This window comes from Oryctolagus cuniculus, chromosome 1 (genome assembly GCF_964237555.1).
Source record: "Oryctolagus cuniculus chromosome 1, mOryCun1.1, whole genome shotgun sequence".
NCBI lineage: Eukaryota > Metazoa > Chordata > Mammalia > Lagomorpha > Leporidae > Oryctolagus > Oryctolagus cuniculus.
Window position 1 is genome coordinate 136,573,410 of NC_091432.1, and position 21,623 is coordinate 136,595,032.

The following is a 21,623-nucleotide window of genomic DNA, read 5'->3' on the forward strand; positions in this document are numbered from 1 at the left end:
GAATCCTAACCCTTGATGTGATAGTTTTAATGTGGGTGAAGGGGTATTAATTTTTTTTTACTCCAGGCTCTTATCATGCACAAAGACAGGCACCCAAAGTGATGAAATTCACGTGAAAGGTTTGAGAAAGTGAACACACACAGACACGGGAGCATGGATTGCCCCCCACAGAGAAATATTAGTCCTGAGCAGGCAGTGGGCCAGAAGAATTGCCCAAAAGGAGAAGGGGTGGGGAGGGGAAACAGAGAACATCTGGAGCCCCTCCAGTGGAAGAGAAAGCCCCCCTCCCACTGTTGGCCTCCTTGGCGGGGGGGGGAGTTAGGAATGCCTCTCCAGGTGTGAAGCCACCTGGGAATTATATGGCACCTCTGCAAGTTCCACGAGGAGCTCAATGGCTCAATATCCATGTTTTCCTTTTTTTTAAGATTTATTTATTTATTTGAAAGTCAGAGTTACTCAGAGAGAGAAGGAGAGGCAGAGAGAGAGAGAGAGAGAGAGAGAGAGAGAGAGGTCTTCCATCCACTGGTTCACTCCCCAGTTGGCCACAACAGCTGGAACTGCACCAATCTGAAGCCAGGAGGCAGGAGCTTCTTCCACGTCTCCCACGTGGGTGCAGGGGCCCAAGGACTTGAGCCATCTTCTACTGCTTTCCCAGGCCATAGCAGAGAGCTGGATCGGAAGTGGAGCAGCCAGGACTCGAACCGTCATCCACATGGGATGCCGGCTCTGCAGGCGGTGGCTTTACCTGCTACGCCACAGCCCTGGCCCCAAACATTTGCTTTTCTATGGCTGTAAAACTCTAAGTTATGGTTGTGTTCTCCAACGACAGTGATGACAGCAATGACCCCCGAAGAACAAAGAGTGGAAGGCCCCTTGAACTGCTGGTTGCTCCCAAGGTGCACCTGTTGACCCATGGCCCTTGCCCACCCTTAGCTGCACCTGTTGTTCTAATCATTCTGTTTTCATATCTCCAGGTTCACTTAGTTTACTCACTTTCAGACATGTTGCCTTTGTCATTGTCTAGTTTCTGTTGTTTTCTCTTAGTTTTAATAACTGGTTTATTTTATTCTCCCTTCTATGGATCCTTGGTTTTTAAAATTAAAATCATGCCTGGCTTTTACCACGTCTTATGTTTTTATATCTCTTCTGTCATCTCAGCTTTCATTACATATTGCTTTCATCTTGCTATTTGGGCTTTTGAATCTATTATGAAGACACCCCGGGAACCCTGGAGTTGATAGGAAGTTTATTTTATGCTAGAGACATTTGAGATTCAACAGATGTAGACAGAAACCTTGGGATTTCTTTTATCTGTCTATAGGCTGCAGCTTCTGGGAAGCAAGGCTGCAATAAATCCCCTCCTGTTGGAGTGTCAAGGCCAGGAACACAAAATGCTACTTGGGCCTGCATGAACAAACATCTTCATAAACGTTCTTATCTCCAAACAAAACCTGTTTATTCTTCCCCTGGAAGCCATTCTTCTGCCTTCTTTTGACCATCTTTGCAATGTAAGTTCCTATCTTAACCATTGAATGAAGTAGCTGATTTTTTTGACAGCTCCCTCATGTGTATGAGTAAGGCTTTTAATCAGTCAGATCCTGTTACTCTGTCTTTAGTTTGTTCAATACCTACGTCCCTGGACACCTAACCCAGGAGGACATAGGAAAAGATTTCCCTACCCAACAGTGTTGGTCAGGCAGTTTTGTAGATTTTTTTTGTGTCTTACTTTCTAGCCAGCTCAAAAGCAAGTGAGGGGGTGCTGTGGCATACAAGATAAAGCTGCAGCCTGCAGTGCCGGCATCCCATATGGGTGCTGGTTCAAGCCCCGGCTGCTCCTCTTCTAATCCAGCTCTCTGCTGTGGCCTGGAAAAGCAGTAGAAGATGGCACAGGTCCTTTGGCCTCTGCACCCGAACGGGAGACCCGGAGGAAGATCCTGGCTCCTGGTTTCGGATCAACACATCTCTTGCTGTTACGGCCAACTGGGGAGTGAACAGCAGATGGAAGATCTCTCTCTCTCTCTCTCTCTCTTCCTCTCCTTCTCTCTTTGTAACTCTGACTTTCAAATAAATAAATCTTTAAAAAAAGGAGGAATTGTTCCAAACTGCTATTACTAAATTACATTAAATTCTACAAATGTGCACTGAATGCACACTATAGCCAAAACAATTTCCTAAGTGCTAGAAAACAAATCGTAATTGCTTAAGAGGCCTTTAGAGGGCAGTGGATGTGACAGGTATACATAAGTGGTTAGTATAAGACTGACCAAGCAGAGCAGGTGTTTTTGGCCTAGGGGCTAGAACACTCATATCCCACATTAGAGTACCTGGATTCAATCCTTGCCTAAAGCTCCTGGCTCCAGTTTCCCTGAAGTGCACACCCTGGGAGGCAGCACGTGATGGCTCAAGTCATTAGGTTCCTGCCACGCACGTGGGGGATCTGGATTGAGTTCCTGGCTTCAACCTCAGCCCAGCTCTGATCATTGTGGGCACTTGGCCACAGTCATGAGGATGCCCCCAGCCCATACTGAAGGGCCTGGGTTTGAGTCTTGCCTCTGTTTTCCATTCTAACTTCCTGTTAATGGGCACCCTGGCAGGCTGCAGGTAATGGTTCAAGTACTTGGGTCCTTGCCATGGGCATGGGGAACTGGGATTGAGATCTAGGCTCCTGGCTTTGGCTTGGCCCAGCCCCAAGCAAATGGGAGATCTCAGTCTCTCTCTGTCTCTGTCTCTGTCTCTGACTGACTCTCCTTTCTGCTTTTCAAATAAAATCAATCAAGAAAATTACTTTGTGGCCCATCTGTTTGAAAATATTGTCTTAGAGAATATTCAGTCCAGTGCGTCTGTCTGCTTATTTTCCAACCCTTCAGTCTTATGGAAGAGAGAACCAAGGCTCAGAGAGAGGGCTTGGCTTACCTTGGCCACACACTGGCCCTGGATTTCTCCCTATTCACTCCATGTAGAGCCCACGGTCCTTTCCCAGTGCTTCCCATGGCAACCTGCGGGTCCTTTCTGCACGTTGTGTTCTTTGTCTGCAGAGGTCTCCAATCCATTTCGCATTTGCGTCTCTCTCCTCTTGTCCTCAGTCACAGCCCAGTTAGTTCATCCCCTCCATGGTCTAACCTTCCCTAACAACCCCGGGGGCCATCAGTCACCCCTCTTCTTTACCAGGGATTATTTCAAAAATCAGCCTTAAAAAGATACAATTTACTCACGGTGGAATGTGCTCCTTGCACTGTATGGGTCAGTGAGTTTTCCCACGTATACAGGTGCATATTCCCCACCATAATCAATGTTTAGAGAACTCCCCTTACTCAGAAAGTTCTGTCCTGCCCTTTCCAGTTAATCACTCCACCTCTATCCCAGCCCTCAGCAATCCCTGACCTGCCTTCTCTCACTATAGATTAGACTGGTGTTTCCCAGAATTTTCTAGAGACAGGATCAAACAATAGCTGCTCTCTTGTCTCTGGCTTCCTTTGCTTTGCGTTAACAGTTTTCAGGTTTCTCTATGTTGCTGTGTGGTTCAATAGTTTATTTTGGTCTGAATGAAACACTGATCATTGAGCTATTTACCTGCTGTTGGACACTGGGCTTGTCCCCACTTTTTAGGGCCTACTGTGTACTTCCTCTGTGTTTCACATGGACTTCCACTATGGTAACTTTTTGTATCAACTGTCATGATCATTTGGTGTGTCCACCACACATATATATGGGCTACAGTGGGACATTTGAACACACGTATACAATGTGTTCTGATCAAACCAGGGCAACCAGCAGTTCCTTTTCTTTGAAATTGTTTTATAATTGGAGCCTTGGAGAATCTTTCTTCTATTTGTTTTTTTTTTAAAGTTTATTTAAATTTCACAAATTTTATGTATTTCATGTACATAGAACTAGGAACATAGTGATACTTCCCACCCTAACGTCCCTCCCTCCCATGACCCCACCCTTCCTCCTTCTTCCTCTCCTATCCCCTCTCTTAATTTTTACAATGATCTACTTTTTTTTTTTTGACAGGCAGAGTGGACAGTGAGAGAGACAGGGAGAAAGGTCTTCCTTTTGCCGTTGGTTCACCCTCCAATGGCCGCTGTGGCTGGCATGCTGTGGCCAGCGCACCGCACTGATCCAAAGCCAGGAGCCAGGTGCTTCTCCTGGTCTCCCATGCGGGTGCAGGGCCCAGGGACTTGGGCCATCCTCCACTGCACTTCCGGGCCATAGCAGAGAGCTGGCCTGGAAGAGGGGCAACCGGGACAGAATCTGGCGCCCCGACCGGGACTAGAACCCGGTGTGCCGGCACCCCAAGGCGGAGGATTAGCCTATTGAGCCACAGCGACGGCCTACAAAGATCTACTTTCAATTTACTTTTACTCATAATATTAACCCTACACTGCCGTCTGGATATATTATCAAGACAGGAACACTCCCCAAAGGAAGCTGTAGCCTGAGATGCCATGACTGTGTTAGGACCTAGGAGTCTGAACACATAAAAAGGGAATGGCAGGTTGTGTTTTTCAAGGAGCACATGTGTAGGAATCCATGAGTTGTGCTGTAGTCACTGATACAGGTTCATGGGAACTGACAAATATTCAGGATTTTGCAAGCCCTTGTTGAATTCTGTGGGTAGCCTGAAACAGGCACTGTGAGAGGTGTTTACAGCACAGAAGATGACAGTCGTGGACGATGAGGCATTATTTGGGGTTGGCTTGTTTTCAATGAACCAGTCTAGTGCAGTCACAGGTGGAGTAATTCTATCCATCAGGAGTGGCAACCCTCAGAGAGCCATGTGCCATAGTGCCACTGAGGGAGTGCCATCTGACATTCCCCAGAGCCTGGGTTTGGTATGCCTTGGATCCTCTTTGCTTCAGGTCTGTGCTCACAGAACCAACTTCTGCTTGGAGAAAGCATATCACTGCTAAAAACAAAACACCCCAATAACGTTTGAAGATACTCGTGGAAGACTAGAACTTTTCATTTGCTATAAAAGCACACTCCTGCTGAATAACAGATTATTATGAAGGGTGGAAGGCAGCCATTCGTGAGTTTAGCCAGCAACGATTAGTTTTACAGAAAAGGATAAAGTTGGGATGCATCTACTAAAAAGCCCAATGCCGTGGCTAACCGTGTTAACCATCCGTGAGACATCGCTATTCAGGAATTTGTGCCATGGCCATCAGCAGGCCGTGCTCTCTGACAGATCTCTCTCTCTCTCTCTCTCTCTCTCTGCCTTTACCTCTATATAACTCTGCCTTTCAACTAAATAAATAAATCTTTAATGAGAGAGAGAGAGAGAGAGAGAGAGAGAGGTCTCCCATCCTCTGGTTCACTTCCCAGCTGGCCGCAATGGTCGGAGCTATGCTGATCCCAAGCTAGGAGCCAGGAACTTCTTCTGATTCTTCCACACAGGTAAAGGAGCCCAAGGACTTGGGCCATCTTCTGCTGCTTTCCCAGGCCATAGCAGAGAGCTGGATTGGAAGCGGGCAGCCGAGGTTTGAACTGGTGTCTATACGGGATGCCAGTGTTGCAGACCCGGACTTTAACCCACTGCGCTACAGCGCCGGCCCCTGACAGATCTCTCTTAAAATGGATTGGCTGGAAATATTCTGTTTGTTACAAGGAGACTGGAAAATGAGTCAGCCAGGTGAGCTGGACTCAAGTCATGGGATTCTTTTTTTTGTCTTTTACAATGGCTTCACTCCTGATTACAACAGTGACCTTGTGTTCCTTATAACAACTTACAAAACTAGGGAAGCTAAAAGGAGAAAGCAAAAGCCATTTCTCTACCATGTAAAGACAGCTGTTCTTACTTTGGGTGCACAGATGGTACCCGAGCTAAGATGGGTGGATGTTTCAACTTTCTGGTTGTGTAAATGTGGTAAGGGCTGAATTGAGTCCCTAGTTTGAATTTTGAGGCTTGACCCTTCCCCACATAGGGATCTGTATGTGATACACTGTATCCTCTCTGCAGATGCTGGCCAGTGGCAGTGAGTGCAGCTCCCAGGCAGCCCCAGGGTCACCTGTGGAAACCACGGACATCCTACAGTGTGCTATGTTGGCTCAGCCTGTGGTTGGAATTCTTTCATCTATAAATCCTGTTCCTTTGTGGTATAGGGAAAACCAAGATATTTTCCCTCTTCAGTGCTTTCATCACACTTGTAGTTCCCCAAATTCTGGAGCTCCGCCCCCTGCCATACACCAAGAAATTCTCCTTTTCTGGCAGACATTTAGAATTTAACTGAAAACTAACATTTTTTCACCTGGAGGTACTGTCAAATTCCACAAGAGGCCAGTCCTGCAAGCAATAATTAACAGCATATCCAGGTTGTTTTCATGTTTCTGTTTCATCAACCACAAATCAAAGGGTCCCGGGGTGGGGACCGGCACTCTGGCATATCAGGTAAAGCGGCCACCTGCAGTGCCGCCATCCCATATGGACACCAGTTAGAGTACCGGCTGCTCCACTTCCAGTCCAGCTCTCTGCTATGGCCTGGGAAAGCAGCGGAAGATGGCCCTAGTGCTTGGGCTCCTGCACCCATGTGGGAGACTTAGATTAACTTCTTGGCTCCTGGCTTCAAGCTGGTCCAGCCCTGATAGTTGGGGCCCGTATGGGGAGTGAACCAGTGGATGGAAGATCTCTCTTTCTCTCTCTCTCCCCCTACCCCCTGTAACTCTGACTTTCAAATGAATAAATAAATATTAAAAAAAAAGAAAGTTCCAGGGGATGTATTTCCAGCAAGTTACATTGACATAGCAGTACAATAATTTGTCTGCCACCCAGTGAATCATGGCTGTGCACTCTTCAAATTCTGGATTTTACCCCAAAGGAAATGACATAGAGAATAAATAAGCCCCTTCATTTCTTGATTAATGATTGTCCTGAACTCTAGAATCAAAATATGGTCTGTGGTATTCCCATCTAAAGATATAGAGGGAAAAACCAACTCAAACTGACACTCCATTTTCCTATTATCCTTCGGCAAGAAAGATCATGTCTTCTCTTAAAAAAAAAAAAAAGGAGAGAGAGAGAGAGAGAGAAATACCTAGAGAGGGAGGGAGAGCTCCCATCTGCTGATTCATTCCACAAATGCTCCAAGACCTGGATTGGGGTAGGACCAGAGACGGAAGCTGAAACGCCACTTGGGTCCCCCATGTGGTGGCCAAGACCTGAATACTTAAGCCATCACCTTCTGTCTCCTTGACTGAACATTAGCAGGAGCTGGGATCACAGCAGAGCCTCATCTCAAACCCAGACACTCTGATGAGGGTTGTGGCTGTCTTTGTCAACGCCTTAACCAGTAGGGTAAATGCCCACCCCAGTCCTCTCTGATTTTATGGCGCCTTCTTGGACAGACATGATTGAAGCATGGGCAAAGATGTGGATTGAAGATCTCTTTCTCTGTCTCTCCTCCTCTCTGTCTGTAACTCTGCCTCTCAAATAAATAAACATTATTAAAAAAAAAAAGAATGGGAGACTAATCACAGAGCTTATGGGGCATATATTCGATAGATAATCACATAGTGAGTACATGCCAACAAGTAATAGCTCAGTTAGGACAGAAGAAGGCCTTTGTGGAAGATAAAGTCGCATGAATTGTTCTCGGGAGATGTGTCATCCAACTCAGGAGACTCACGAAGGTCCCCTGACACTTTTGGATGGGGGTGTTGTTAGCAAGCTTTACATGAACCCTGAGACCAATGGTACTTGGAAAACTAGGTGACAGGGTGTGGGCTGACACCACCTGAGCCCTCCGTGTGCCAAACTCTTGCTTTTACATGCATTTTGAACTCCAGTAGGTGTGGTCAGCAGCTCACATAGAGGACCTGAGAAGCGGTAATGTATCATTCCCATTGGGAGAGACTGTTCCTGTCACGTTCCTACACGTGGTGTTCCAGAAGCTGTGAAGTCACATTGTCCAGGGGAGGGTGAGTACTCCCAGCTCTTGCCACAGCAAATGGTAAGTCACTCACACAGCAAACTATGCGTTTGCAATCATTTCAAAGCTACCTAAGTCTGCTATTTACCTAGCTGTGTGTAGTAGTCTGGGCCTGAGTCCTAGCTGTTAAACCACATTAACAATGCTTTACTGAAGAATTCAGATTCTACACACACTCACACATGATTTTTTTTTTTAAGATTTTATTTATTTGAGAAGTCAGAGTTACAGAGAGAGAGGTAGAGACAGAGAGAGGTCTTCCATCTGCTGGTTCACTCCCCAAATGACTGCCACAGCCAGAGCTGGGCTGATCAGAAGCCAGGAGCTTCTTCCATTTGGGTGCAGGGGCCAAGCACTTGGGCCACCTTCCACCGCTTTCCCAGGCCATTAGCTGGGGCTGGATTGAAAGTGGACCAACTGGGCTGCAGGCTGGGGCTTTAACCTGCTGTGGCACAGTGCCAGCCCCCAACACACATAAGGCTTATTGCGGGCTGATTCGTTTAGGAACAGTTCTTTAAATACATTTCTCATAGATCACATATATTGTTTTTGCACAGTGTTCAATAGTCTCACCTAGGTGCTCTCAGATATTGCCTTTTCAGATTGTGTAGCGCGGGGGCCGCCGTTGTTGAAAATTCAATCCCGAAACCTACCTGTGGGCGCTCAGGACGCGGGAAACCAGGGTTTACAAAATGGCAGTCTCTCGTGCATCTGCAGGGGGCACGCTGCAATGCACTGTGAGTCTGCTTTAATTCTGTTTAAGCCGGCCAGCGCCGCGGCTCACTAGGCTAATCCTCCGCCTTGGAGCGCCGGCACACTGGGTTCTAGTCCCGGTTGGGGCGCCAGATTCTGTCCCGGTTGCCCCTCTTGTGGCCCCGGAGTGCAGTGGAGGATGGCCCAAGTGCTTGGGCCCTGCACCCCATGGGAGACCAGGAAAAGCACCTGGCTCCTGGCTCCTGCCATCCGGCCATTGGAGGGTGAACCAACGGCAAAGGAAGACCTTTCTCTCTGTCTCTCTCTCTCACTGTCCACTCTGCCTGTCAAAAAATTAAAAAAAAAAAAATAAAAAAAATTCTGTTTAAGCCAAATGGCAAGAAAACATGAAAAAACCTCGCGGCTCTCCGTTGAACTCCTGTAGCCGGCAGCAGTGGATTGACTGCGTACCCCCCCCCACCCCCACCCCGGCCCGCGGCCACCATGGACAGCAGCACAAAAGCCAAACGAAGTCGCTGTCACTGATTCCCCCTCTCCCCTGGCACATGGCTCTGGCTGCCCAGGAGCCATTCCCCGTGCGGGGGCAGCGGCCAGCGCCGCAGGGCCGTCTTTGTGGTCCACGTGGGCACACAGAGAACAGGTCAGCCAGCTGTAGAGCACCCGACACCCCAGAAATGAGGCTGGGTCGCACGGTGCCACTGCGTGCTTCTCCAAGGTGCTCCGCAGTGCTATTGCCAGGTCCCGTCCACCTCTCCGGGGTCTCCTCGGGGCCGTGGGGGGAGACCAGGCGGGCCGCAGGGAGCGCGGAGACCCCCCACTTCCCCCTGACAGCGACCCCGCCCCAAGCTGGATGCATCACGTGGTGAGAGTGATTTCTGCCCGGGTCACTGGGGGTGGCCGGGTGGGCGCCGGCCTAGTTCTGGGAAAAGGCGGGGAGTGGGGTGAAGCCCTTGTTGGGGGCGCACAGAGAGGGGAGGGCAAGAACGTGGGGAGCCGCACCGCGGTCCGGTTCGGTTCGGGCGGTGCCCAAGCGCATGCGCGGCTGCAAGTAGCGAAGCCCGGGGTCGGGGGAGATGCGCGCGCTGCCAGTTCTCCCGCGCGCCTCTGCATGCGTGCCGCGGCGGTTGGCCTCTCAGAGTGCCCGCCCGGTTTCCGCGCACGCGCCTCCGGGTCGGCCGGCCGAGGCGTGAGGTGGGCGGGGCGCCGCGCTGACATTGCCGGGGTGCGGGCAGGTTCCGCCGTCTCCGCCGCCGCCTCGCTGGCCACCGGGCTTTGTATGAAGACAGCGGGCGGCGGGCGGCGACAGATCCGCGTGCGCCCAGCGAGCAGCCGCCCAGCGCCCGGCGCCCGGCGCCCAGCAGCCCGGTGCGGCGCTCGGCGCGGCCCCCAGCCAGCGCCCCCATCCGGAGCCGGTGAGCGCCCCGGCCGCCGCCCCTCACCTGACAGGTCGTGTGACGCGCGTTTCCCGCGGCGGGGCGGGGCGGCGGGGCGGGGGGCGGGGGGCGGCCCGGCGCGGGGCCTGAGGCGCTGGCCCTGCCCGGCGCCCCCGGCCGGCCGGCGAGACGCGGCGCTCCGCGGGGCGGGCGAGGTGGGCGCCTGTCGCTGGCTCGGGAGCCCCAGCCGCACGGCCGGGCCGGGATGACAGTGCAGAGTCTGGCCGCAGCCGCCGGCCGGGGTTGCGGGTTCGCAGCTGCGGTGGAACCCGAACGCAGAGGCTCTGCTGCCGGGGCCCGGGACGTCTGCGTCGCTGGGTTCTCGTCCCGGGAGGTGCTGGGCGAGTCCCTGTGCGTCTGGACAGCTGAGCCCACTTCCCGTTCCCGCGGCTGGCTCCGGGCCTGACGCGGACATTCTCTTTTGCAATACGGCACTAATTCTGTGTGCATGCATGCTTTTTATTTATTTTTCTTCCCTACCCCGCGCTTTTTTTTTGTTCTGCAGGAGTTCAGAATTGTAGGAACGTTTGATTCCAGTGCAATTCTTACTTATAAGTGACTTCAGTCTTTTTCATCGCTCGTTTTCACTTTCCTTATTGTAAACCGTCAATACTTTCTTTGTTAACCTCGGAATTATTCTTAGAAATTCTCTCTCTCTCTCTCTTTTTTTTTTTTTTTTTTGGAAAACCAGAAAGTTATTTTTGTGATTGTGCTGTGGAATGTTTTCAGCTCTGTAAGTCAAACCAGTGATTTATTTTAGGTGCTTTACATGGTACCTATTTTAAAAACATGTGCCAAATGTTGAAACTACACAGACCCTGGAGAATCCACCCTTAGGCATCTCCCGTGTAGAGTGACTGTCAGATCATGCTGGCTTATCCACACCTTATTTGTCACCCTTAAGGCAGAGGGTTTTTTTTTTTTTCTTTTATTTATTTTAAGTTTTTACCAATGTATTTTGGAAGACAGTTCGCATCCAGTGGTTCACTCAAATGCCGGTTAACAGCTACGGCCGGGCAGTACTGAAACCTGGAACTCGCAGCTCCGTCCAGCTCTTGCAAGCACTTGAGTGGCAGAAATCTAGCTGCTCTTGCCGTCATCACTGCCTTGCCGGGGTGTGCCAGAGTTCTTACATGACTTGTTCAGTTTCCCGTTCCACTTCTTGAGAGGCAGATTGCACGGTGAAGTTATAGGTTCATTTAAACGCCCTCTAAATTCTGTCTGCAATAGAGCCATCCCCGATGCACTCTAAACTGGGAAATAAAGGTGCAGACTTGAAACTACTATGGTATCTGGTGGACATTGCAGAAACAGCCAAGTGTATTAATGCAATGAAAACTTTGGTGGTAGCAACTTGGAGAAGCTGTTCCAACTGGCTTGAGTCATTCATTCTCTTTAGAGAAATCTAGCTGAGCTGAATTGCCATGTAAGAATAGGTTTACCTCCATTAGCAGAGGGAAGAGGAGGTCCAAGATGTGTGATGTGTGGTACTTGTCTGTGTACTGTAGTGTGGTAGCCAAGGGTTGGGCCTAGAGCCAGAGTGAGTTTGAATCCTGCCTTAGTTTTAGGCGATGTATTTATCCTCTTTGCACTTCAATTTTCTCAACTCCGAAAATGGGATAATAATGTTGTATATCCTTAAGCTGATCTAGAGTTTTAAAGGAATCTCGCCCATAGTGCCTGGTAAATCCCATGTGCTTGATACCTGTCAGGGCTGCTGCTGCTTCTCTTTAGTCTTCCAAAGGATACACCAGGCTGCAGACAGGTTCATTTCATTATCATCCATTTGCTTCTGTGGGACTGAGAGCTTAGCATCACTGGCCTGCCTTGGCCACCTGTGAGGCAGTTTTAAATAGAACAGTTTAGACTCTGCTGGGGGTGCCCCTGTTGCTAAAGAAGTGCTGAAATACCCCTGTCTGTCTCTTCTGACAGAACCTTGGACCATTGGCCAGCGCCTTGGCACAATAGGCTAATCCTCTACCTAGCAGCACCTGCACACCGGATTCTAGTCCCGGTGGGGGCGCCAGATTCTGTCCCGGTTGCCCCTCTTCCAGGCCAGCTCTCTGCTGTGGCCCAGGAAGGAAGTGGAGGATGGCGCAAGCGCTTGGGCCCTGCACCCCATGGGAGACCAGGAGAAGCACCTGGCTCCTGCCTTCGGATCAGCAGTGTGCCGGCCGCAGCGTGCCAGCCGTGGCGGCCATTGGAGGGTGAACCAACGGCAAAAAGGAAGTCCTTTCTGTCTGTCTCTCTCTCTCACTATCCACTCTGCCTGTCAAAAAAAAAAATTTAAAAAATAAAATAAAATAAAAAAAAGAACCTTGGACCGCCTCTCTCCTGTGCGTGAAGGCTGCTATTTTAATCGTCTGGAATTGAGTTTGTTATTGGGTGTTTCTTTGCCTGTTGTGTACTGCTAACAAATATAGTGTCTATCGAACTATTAATTGGTATGTTTGTGCTTACTTAATCAGCATAGTACATGTTTCTAGAATACATGCAAAATGACTTTCATCTAATGATCTTTTATGTTGCATAGAATGAGGTTAGTTCTGATTTGATTTTGTGTTCATTTTCAGCTTTTGTGTAATTTTCCTTAGAAAGTTTTTTTCCATTAATGATTTTATGTACTTGCTTTTCTTCTTGCTTTGCTGTGTCTGATACAGGTTGAGTATCCCTTGTTTGTAATGCTTGGGATTTTGGATTTTTTAAGATTTTGGAATATTTGCATATCTGTAATAAGATACCTTGGGAATAGGACCCGGGTCTAAACACAGAATTCATTTATGTTTTGTATTCACCTTATACATGTAGCCTGAAGATAACTTCATAGCATATTTTTGGTATGGCTATGTCCTTAAGGTTTTTTAGAAAGATGTACTTATTTATTTGAAAGGCAGAATTACAGAGAAAGGGAGAGACGGAAAGATCTTCCGTCCACTGGTTTACTCCCCAAATGGCCACAGTGGCTGAAGCTGGGAGCCTGGAACTCCATCCTGGTCTCCCAAGTGGGTGGAAGGAACCCATCTTCCACTGCTTTCTCAGGTGCCTTAGCAGGAGCCGGATTGGAAACAGTAGCGGAGACTAGAACTGATGCTGGCATCACAGGTGGTGGCTTAACTCGCCACGTTCAGTGCCAGCCCCGAGTGTGGCTGTGTTTTGATTGTGTGAGATCACGTTTGAAATTTTCCACCTCTGGAGTCTTATGGCCCCTCCAAGCATTTAGCATCCTGGAGCATTTCCGGTTTTAGATTTTCAGTTGCAGAATGCTTAACCAGTTTTAATTCTCTGTCCTTTAAATCAGATGTTTGCAAACCTTTGGTCTTAGGACTCCTTTACCTGCCTCAAAAATTAGTGAGGACCCTGAATGAGCAACTGGTGGATTATATGTGTATGTTTACTGTATTGTAAATCAAAGTAAATATAAAAATTTTTTGTTACTTCACTAGAAATGGCATTTGTAAACTCATTATATATGAACACAAACAACATATTCTTAATGAAAAATGACCTTTGAAAACAAAAATGGTAGTGTTCCCACTCTTTTTTTGTGTGGTTTAATAGAAACAGCTGTATTGTCATATTGGCTTCTACAAGTCTGTTGCAGTCAGTTCTCGAGGTTGAAGTATGTACAAGCATCTGGAGAAAATCCAGCCTCACACAGTTAATGCCTGGGAAAGGCAAAGACGTAGTAATAGCCTTCTCAGATAATTGTTGTTGTTCTTGTTTGATTTTATACCAAAAACTCAATCAACTGTACTTTCTCAAGGTTATGTGGTATGGAATCTGAAGTCGTTATCAGTGGACTTTTTTTTTTTCCATGGTGTGTTACATGAGAAGTCCTCACAATAGTGATTTTATTAAATTAGTTGCTTTGTAAAACATTGCAGATGTCATAATTGTTAACATAACAATTTACCAAACCCTAGTTAACTGGTGCAGTTTGCTGAGCATGTTTTATAAAGAAAAGAAAGTGCCCAAACCCTGGTAAAGTTGTTCCGTTGCAGCCTGGGAGAACAAGAGAGAGTGGTTTCTCAGACACTTGAATCAGGCAAATGAAAACAAGCAGCATTTCCCTTCCTTACCTGGAGCACTCCATCAGTAGAAATAGTCTGATAAATACAACTAGACGGTTTGTGCACTCAAGAGATTCCACAACTTGTACTGCAATAATGGAGAGGGTTACCTTCTTCAGCTTCAAAGTTGGGGGGGGGGATTGGTCGTTTAAGCATCAAACCAGAGCTTTTTCAGCCGCAGTATGTTCACTCTGAGATAAGCAGTCTCCTTCACAACGTATTGCTAATATCCTCATGCTCAGTTTAAGACAAAGCAATTTTAATACTAGGCGCACATCACATGCCCTTGCAGCATCTTCCAAATACTGGAATAGTTCTTTATACAGCTTTCAAAGACAGTCACACTTATTAATATTAATATGATTTTTTTCTCAGAATTCTGATTTTGCCTAAAAGCTTACAGTTTATCATTGGCAACCAGTAAGCGGCAGTTGTTTCCTTAAAGGGACAGTAGACTCACTTCATTTCAGAGAAAACCTCTGCCAGTATGCCCAATTTTTTTTTTTAAGATTTTATTTATTTACTTGAGAGGCAGTGTTACAGACAGAGACAGTATACCCAATTTTGAGAAACTGTAGCCGTCCGTCATTCTCTCAAAGTGATGTTTGTTTCATGAACAGAGAGGCTAGTTCAGGCTCTCAGTTCCGTTAGAGAAGCACTTTGCCCTGAGATAACGTGAATTACAGTGTCTGGTACAAGTGTTTCACACACATGTCCTTTCTGCCACCCAGAGCATTAAAAGGTTTTGTATTTGTATGCCGAGACTTAGGAGAATTAGTAACTTGATTATTCAAGGACATTGTGTTAAGAAAACTTGCATTTGCTTTCTTTTTTTTTTTTTAATAACTGCTGGTGCTGGGGAATGACAAATAGAATGACTAAAATTACAGCTAGGTGTTACCACCTTTATTTTTTCCAAAATGCTAGTAATTTTGTATAAAATTATTTATACAAATTTAGTATATTAAATTTAGTCTGAAATTTAGTCTAAAAATAATTTGATCTTGTAGGGACCCTAAGAGAGTGTCAGGACTCATGGAGTCATGGGCCATGCTTTGAGAACCTGTAGATTTAAATTATAAAAAGGATTTCCACAAGACTTTGAATAGGAAGGGAAATGGTACTGAGGATATCTAGTCTTTCCTGCATCAGACTTTGGGCTCTGGGGAAGGCCTTATTAAAAAAAATACTAATTACAATAAAGGTCATTCACAGATAATTGAGAGATTTTGTAATGGTTGTAGTCAGGAGCCGACTGACATGGAGGAATTACAATAATCTGAAATGACACTGTCTAACAATAAAAACCAGATTTGGTTGTACATTTCTGTTGACATGTGCAAATTAAGTATTAAATACTGAACACGCAGTATGAAAACCTTAACTAATCTCTAGCTCATAAACTAAAAGAAACCTACTTTGTTTCCCCTTTTAATCTCCATTTACTTCTCATTTATTTTCTCAATTTATGATGAGTGTGAGCTATTTTAGGGAGAGGTGCCCAGCACTCGCTGGCTTAGCCTCATATCTTTTCTATTATTTTAAAAAGATTTATTTATTGAGGAGGGGCAAGATGGTGGAATAGGAAGGGAGCACACTGATAGTCCGGGGAGAGACAGTTTAATAAAAAAGTGGAGATACTGCAAGTTCAAGGAAGAGTATGGGAAGAAACAGCAGAGGAAACTCTTCCTGAACTAGTGATTCACAGTGGACCTGCGTGGAGAGCATGGGAGTCCACAGTTCGGGACACCAGCGGCAGACTCAACACACCAGCGCTGGAATGCGAGGTGAGCCGATCCTCAATAGCCTGAGACACCGGCAGGCAATGGAAAGAGGAGACGAGAAGGAACGAAGCCTGAAACCCCGTGGGGAAAAGTTCACCAGGCTAACTAGAAGAGAGAGAGAGAAAAAAAAAGTGACCGATATGGACACGAGTTTCTCTCCCTCCACTCACCTCTCAAAGGCGAGCAAAACAAAGTGCAGGCGCCATCTTGGACATACGTCATAAGCAGGGTGACCTCAGGTCTGCACCGGCCCTGAGCCTAGCAGAAAAACCTGACTCAGGTGTGTGTGTGTGTGTGTGTGTGTGTGAAATAACAGGAGATTAGGACCTAGTGAATGTGTGGTGCTACTGAACTGAGACTGTGAATAAAGAGATGGTGGGGAGAGATAGTCCGGGGAGAGACAGTTTAATAAAAGTGGAGATACTGCAGGTTCAAGGAAGAGTAGGGGAGGAAACAGCAGAAGAAACTCTTCCGGAACTAGTGATTCACAGTGGACCTGCGTGGAGAGCGTGGGAGCCCACAGTTCGGGGCACCAGCAGCAGACTCAACACACCAGCGCTGGAATGCGAGGTGAGCCGAACCTCAATAGCCCGAGACACTGACAGGCAAGCGGAGAGAGGAAACTAGAGGGAACAACCCCCCCGGGGGGGGGGGGAAGTTCACCAGCCTAACTGGAAGAGAGAGAGAGAGAGAAAAAAAAAGGTGACTGGTACAGACACGGGTTTCTCTCTCTCTGCTCACCTCTCAAGGGCGAGCAAGACAAAGAGCAGGCGCCATCTTGGACATATGTCATAAGCAGAGCGACCTCAGGTCTGCACCGGCCCTGAGCCTAGCAGAAAAACCTGACTCTGGGCGGGGCGAATTAACAGGAGATTAGGACCTAGTAAATTTGTGGTGCTACTGAACTGAGACTGTGAAAACAGAGACGGTGGAGAGAGAACTCACAGAATTCACGTAATTACTCTCCAGAGATGCTACAATTCGGTAACCTTGGCAACCCAGTGGGAGACTGCAGGAGAATTTGAGCCAACATGGAGGGCAGAACAGATTCCCTGTGTGGTCCTTGGAAAAGAGCTTCACATCTCTGGCTCCTGTGGGTATATCATTCACCTGCTAACTACCTCCAATTCCATTCAGCTGTGCAGAATTACCTCCCTTTTGAATCAAAAAAAGAAAGAAAGAGATTTACCACGCCTAACCTGGGAGTGTCACCTTTGGCACACGCTTAACCCTGAGGAACCAAACAGAGCTCTCAGGCCACACGCATCTCAAGCCTCTAAGGCTCCATCAAAAGCAGAAAGTCCGCTTAATCTAGAATCATAGTATAACAAGAAAAAACACCACAGTGAAGAAACCAAAGAATATCTCCAGTATGCCAAACAACAAATGCAAAAACTGAGGTAACAAGAACAAGGAAGACACTATGACGCCCCCAAATGAAAAAGACACCCCAATTCAAGATTATGAAGATGATGAGATAGAAGAAATGCCAGAAGCAGATCTCAAAAAATTGATAAGAACATTAAGAAGTTCTCAAAAACAAATTCTTGAACTACAGAAATCCTTGATGGACAAGATAGAAAATCTTTCTTGCGAAAATGAAATATTAAGGAGTAATCAAAATGAAATGAAGCAACTAGTAGAACATGAAACTGTGATAGTGATGAGAAATCATAATGAAATGAAGAACTCAATAGATCAAATGACAAACACATTAGAGAGCCTTAAAAACAGAATGGGTGAAGCAGAAGAGAGAAGAGCAGACTTAGAAGACAGAGAACAGGAAAATATACAGTCAAACCAAAGAAAAGAAGAGGAAATTAGAAATCTAAAAAATATTGTGGGGAATCTACAGGATACTATTAAAAAGCCCAACATTTGGGTTCTAGGAGTTCCTGAAGGCATGGAGAGGGAGAAAGGATTAGAATGCCTTTTTAGTGAGATACTAGCAGAAAATTTCCCAGGTTTGGAGAAGGACAGAGACATCCTAGTACAGGAAGCTCATAGAACCCCTAGTAAACATGACCAAAAGAGATCCTCACCACGACACGTTGTAATTAAACTCTCCACAGTGAAATAGAAAGAAAAGATCCTAAAATATGCAAGAGAGAAACGTCAGATTACTCTCAGAGGATCTGCAATTAGACTCACAGCAGACTTCTCATCAGAAACACTACAGGCTAGGAGGGAATGGCGAGACATAGCACAGGTGCTAAGAGAGAAAAATTGCCAGCCCAGAATATTATATCCTGCAAAGGTCTCATTTGTGAATGAAGGTGAAATAAAGACCTTTCATAGCAAACAAAAATTGAAAGAATTTGTCGCCACTCATCCAGCGCTGCAAAAGATGCTTAAAGATGTGTTGCACACAGAAACACAGAAACAGGGTCATCAATATGAAAGAAGGTAAATGAAGGAAACCTCACAGCAAAAGATCACAGGACGTTCAAAACATATATTAGAAAATATCTTTGGCAAATGGCAGGGCAAAGTTACCACTTATCAATAGTCACCTTGAATGTTAATGGCCTGAACTGTCCAGTTAAAAGACACTGATTGGCTGATTGGGTAAAGGAACAAAACCCATCTATTTGCTGCTTACAAGAAACACATCTTTCCAACAAAGATGCATACAGACTGAAAGTGAAAGGCTGGAAAAAGATATATCATGCCAACAGAAATGAAAAAAAATCGGGTGTATCCATCTTAATATCGGACAACATAAACTTTAACACAAAAACTGTTAAGAGAGACAAAGAGGGGCACTATATAATGATTAAGGGATCAATTCCACAGGAAGATATAACGATTATCAATGTATATGCACCTAATTACAGGGCACCGGTTTATTTAAAAGATTTGTTAAGGGACTTAAAGGGAGACTTAGACCCCAATACAATAGTACTGGGAGACTTCAACACTCCACTCTCACAAATAGACAGATCAACAGAACAGAAGATCAACAAGGAGACAGTAGATTTAAACGACACTGTAGCCCAAATGGATCTAACAGATATCTACAGAATTTTTCATCCTACACATAAAGACTTTACATTCTTCTCAGCAGTACATGGAACCTTCTCTAGGACTGACCACATACTAGGCCATAAAGCAAGTTTCAGCAAATTCAAAAGAATTAGAATCATACCCTGTAGCTTCTCAGACCATAAAGGAATGAAGTTGGAAATGAACAACTCAGGAATCCCTAGAGCATATGCAAACACATGGAGATTGAACAACATGCTCCTGAATGAACAATGGGTCATAGAAGAATTTAAAGAGAAATCAAAAATTTTCTGGAAGTAAATGAGGACAACAGCACAACATACCAAAAATCATGGGACGCAGCAAAAGCAGTGTTAGGAAGAAAGTTTATATCAATAGGTGCCTACATCAAGAAATTGGAAAGGCACCAAATAGTGAGCCTTCACTGCATCTCAAGGATCTAGAAAATCTGCAGCAAACCAGACGCAAATCTAGTAGGAGAAGAGAAATAATTAAAATCAGAGAAGAAATCAACAGGATTGAATCCAAAAAATCAGCCAAACGAGGAGCTGGTTTTTTGAAAAAATAAACAAAATTGACACCCCATTGGCCCAACTAATTAAAAAAAGAAGAGAAAAGACCCAAATCAATAAAATCAGAGATGAAAAAGGAAATGTAACAACAGACACCACAGAAATAAAAAGAATCATCAGAAATTACTACAAGGACTTGTATGCCAGCAAACAGGGAAACCTATCAGAAATGGATAGATTCCTGGACACATGCAATCTACCTAAATTGAACCATGAAGACATAGAAAACCTAAACAGACCCATAATTGAGACAGAAATTGAAACAGTAATAAAGGCCCTCCCAACAAAGAAAAGCTCAGGACCAGATGGATTCACTGCTGAATTCTACCAGACATTTAAAGAAGAACTAACTCCAATTCTTCTCAAACTATCCAGAACAATTGAAAAAGAGGGAATCCTCCCAAATTCTTTTTATGAAGCCAGCATCACCTTAATTCCTAAGCCAGAAAAGATGCAGCATTGAAAGAGAATTACAGACCAATATCCCTGATGAACATAGATGCAAAAAGCCTCAATAAATTCTGGCCAATAGAATGCAACAACACATCAGAAGGATCATCCACCCAGACCAAGTGGGATTTATCCCTGGTATGCAGGGATGGTTTAATGTGCGCAAAACAATCAATGTGATTCACCACATTAACAGACTGCAGAAGAAAAACCATATGATTATCTCAATAGATGCCGAGAAAGCATTTGATAAAATTCAACACCCGTTCATGATGAAAACTCTAAGCAAACTGGGTATGGAAGGAACATTCCTCAATACAATCAAAGCAATTTATGAAAAACCCACAGCCAACATCCTATTGATGAGGAAATGTTCGAAGCATTTCCATTGAGATCTGGTACCAGGCAGGGATGCCCACTCTCACCACTGCTATTTAACATAGTTCTGGAAGTTCTAGCCAGAGCTATTAGGCAAGAAAAAGAAATTAAAGGGATACAAATTGGGAAGGAAGAACTCAAACTATCCCTCTTTGCAGATGATATGATTCTTTATTTAGGGGATCCAAAGAACTCTACTAAGAGACTATTGGAACTCATAGAAGAGTTTGGCAAAGTAGCAGGGTATAAAATCAATGCACAAAAATCAACAGCCTTTGTATACACAGGCAATGCCACGGCTGAGAAAGAACTGCTAAGATCAATCCCATTCACAATAGCTACAAAAACAATCAAATACCTTGGAATAAACTTAACCAAGGACATTAAAGATCTCTACGATGAAAATTACAAAACCTTAAAGAAAGAAATAGAAGACGATACCAAAAAATGGAAAAATTTTCCATGCTCATCGATTGGAAGAATCAATATCATCAAAATGTCCATTCAGATTCAATGCAATACCAAGCAAGATACCAAAGACCTTCTTCTCAGATCTGAAAAAAATGATGCTGAAATTCATATGGAGGCACAGGAGACCTCGAATAGCTAAAGCAATCTTCTATAACAAAAACAAAGCCGGAGGCATCACAATACCAGATTTCAGGACATACTACAGGGCAGTTGTAATCAAAACAGCATGGTACTGGTACAGAAACAGATGGATAGACCAAAGGAACAGAAAGAAACACCAGAAATCAATCCAAACATCTACAGCCAACTTATATTTGATCAAGGATCCAAAGCCAATCCCTGGAGTAAGGACTGTCTATTCAATAAATGGCGCTGGGAAAACTGGATTTCCACGTGCAGAAGCATGAAGCAAGACCCCTACCTTACACCTTACACAAAAATCCACTCAACGTGGATTAAAGACCTAAATCTACGTCCTGACACCATCAAGTTATTAGAGAACATTGGAGAAACCCTTCAAGATATTGGCACAGGCAAAGAATTTCTGGAAAAGACCCGGGAGGCACAGGCAGTCAAAGCCAAAATTAACATTTGGGATTGCATCAAATTGAGAAGTTTCTGTACTGCAAAAGAAACAGTCAGGAGAGTTAAGAGGCAACCGACAGAATGGGAAAAAATATTTGCCAACTATGCAACAGATAAAGGGTTAATAACCAGAATCTGCAAAGAAATCAGGAAACTCCACAACAACAAAACCAACAACCCACTTAAGAGATGGGCCAAGGACATCAATAGACATTTTTCAAAAGAGGAAATC

The 21,623-nt window shown here is 45.5% G+C and overlaps 1 long non-coding RNA gene across 12 annotated transcripts in view; it reads left to right on the top strand.

Annotated features, from left to right (window-relative positions):
• The first annotated feature begins 9,682 nt into the window (after positions 1–9,682).
• LOC127491474 (uncharacterized) overlaps positions 9,683–21,623 on the top strand; it is a 244,838-nt gene continuing 232,897 nt past the window's right edge. For 3 of the 12 annotated variants that reach the window (XR_011378966.1, XR_011378968.1, XR_011378969.1), the window contains exon 1: positions 9,701–10,054. This is a non-coding gene — a long non-coding RNA (uncharacterized lncRNA). Of the gene's footprint in view, positions 10,089–21,623 lie in introns of all 12 variants that reach the window. The other 9 variants (XR_011378961.1, XR_011378959.1, XR_011378970.1 and 6 more) reach the window with 7 other exon arrangements.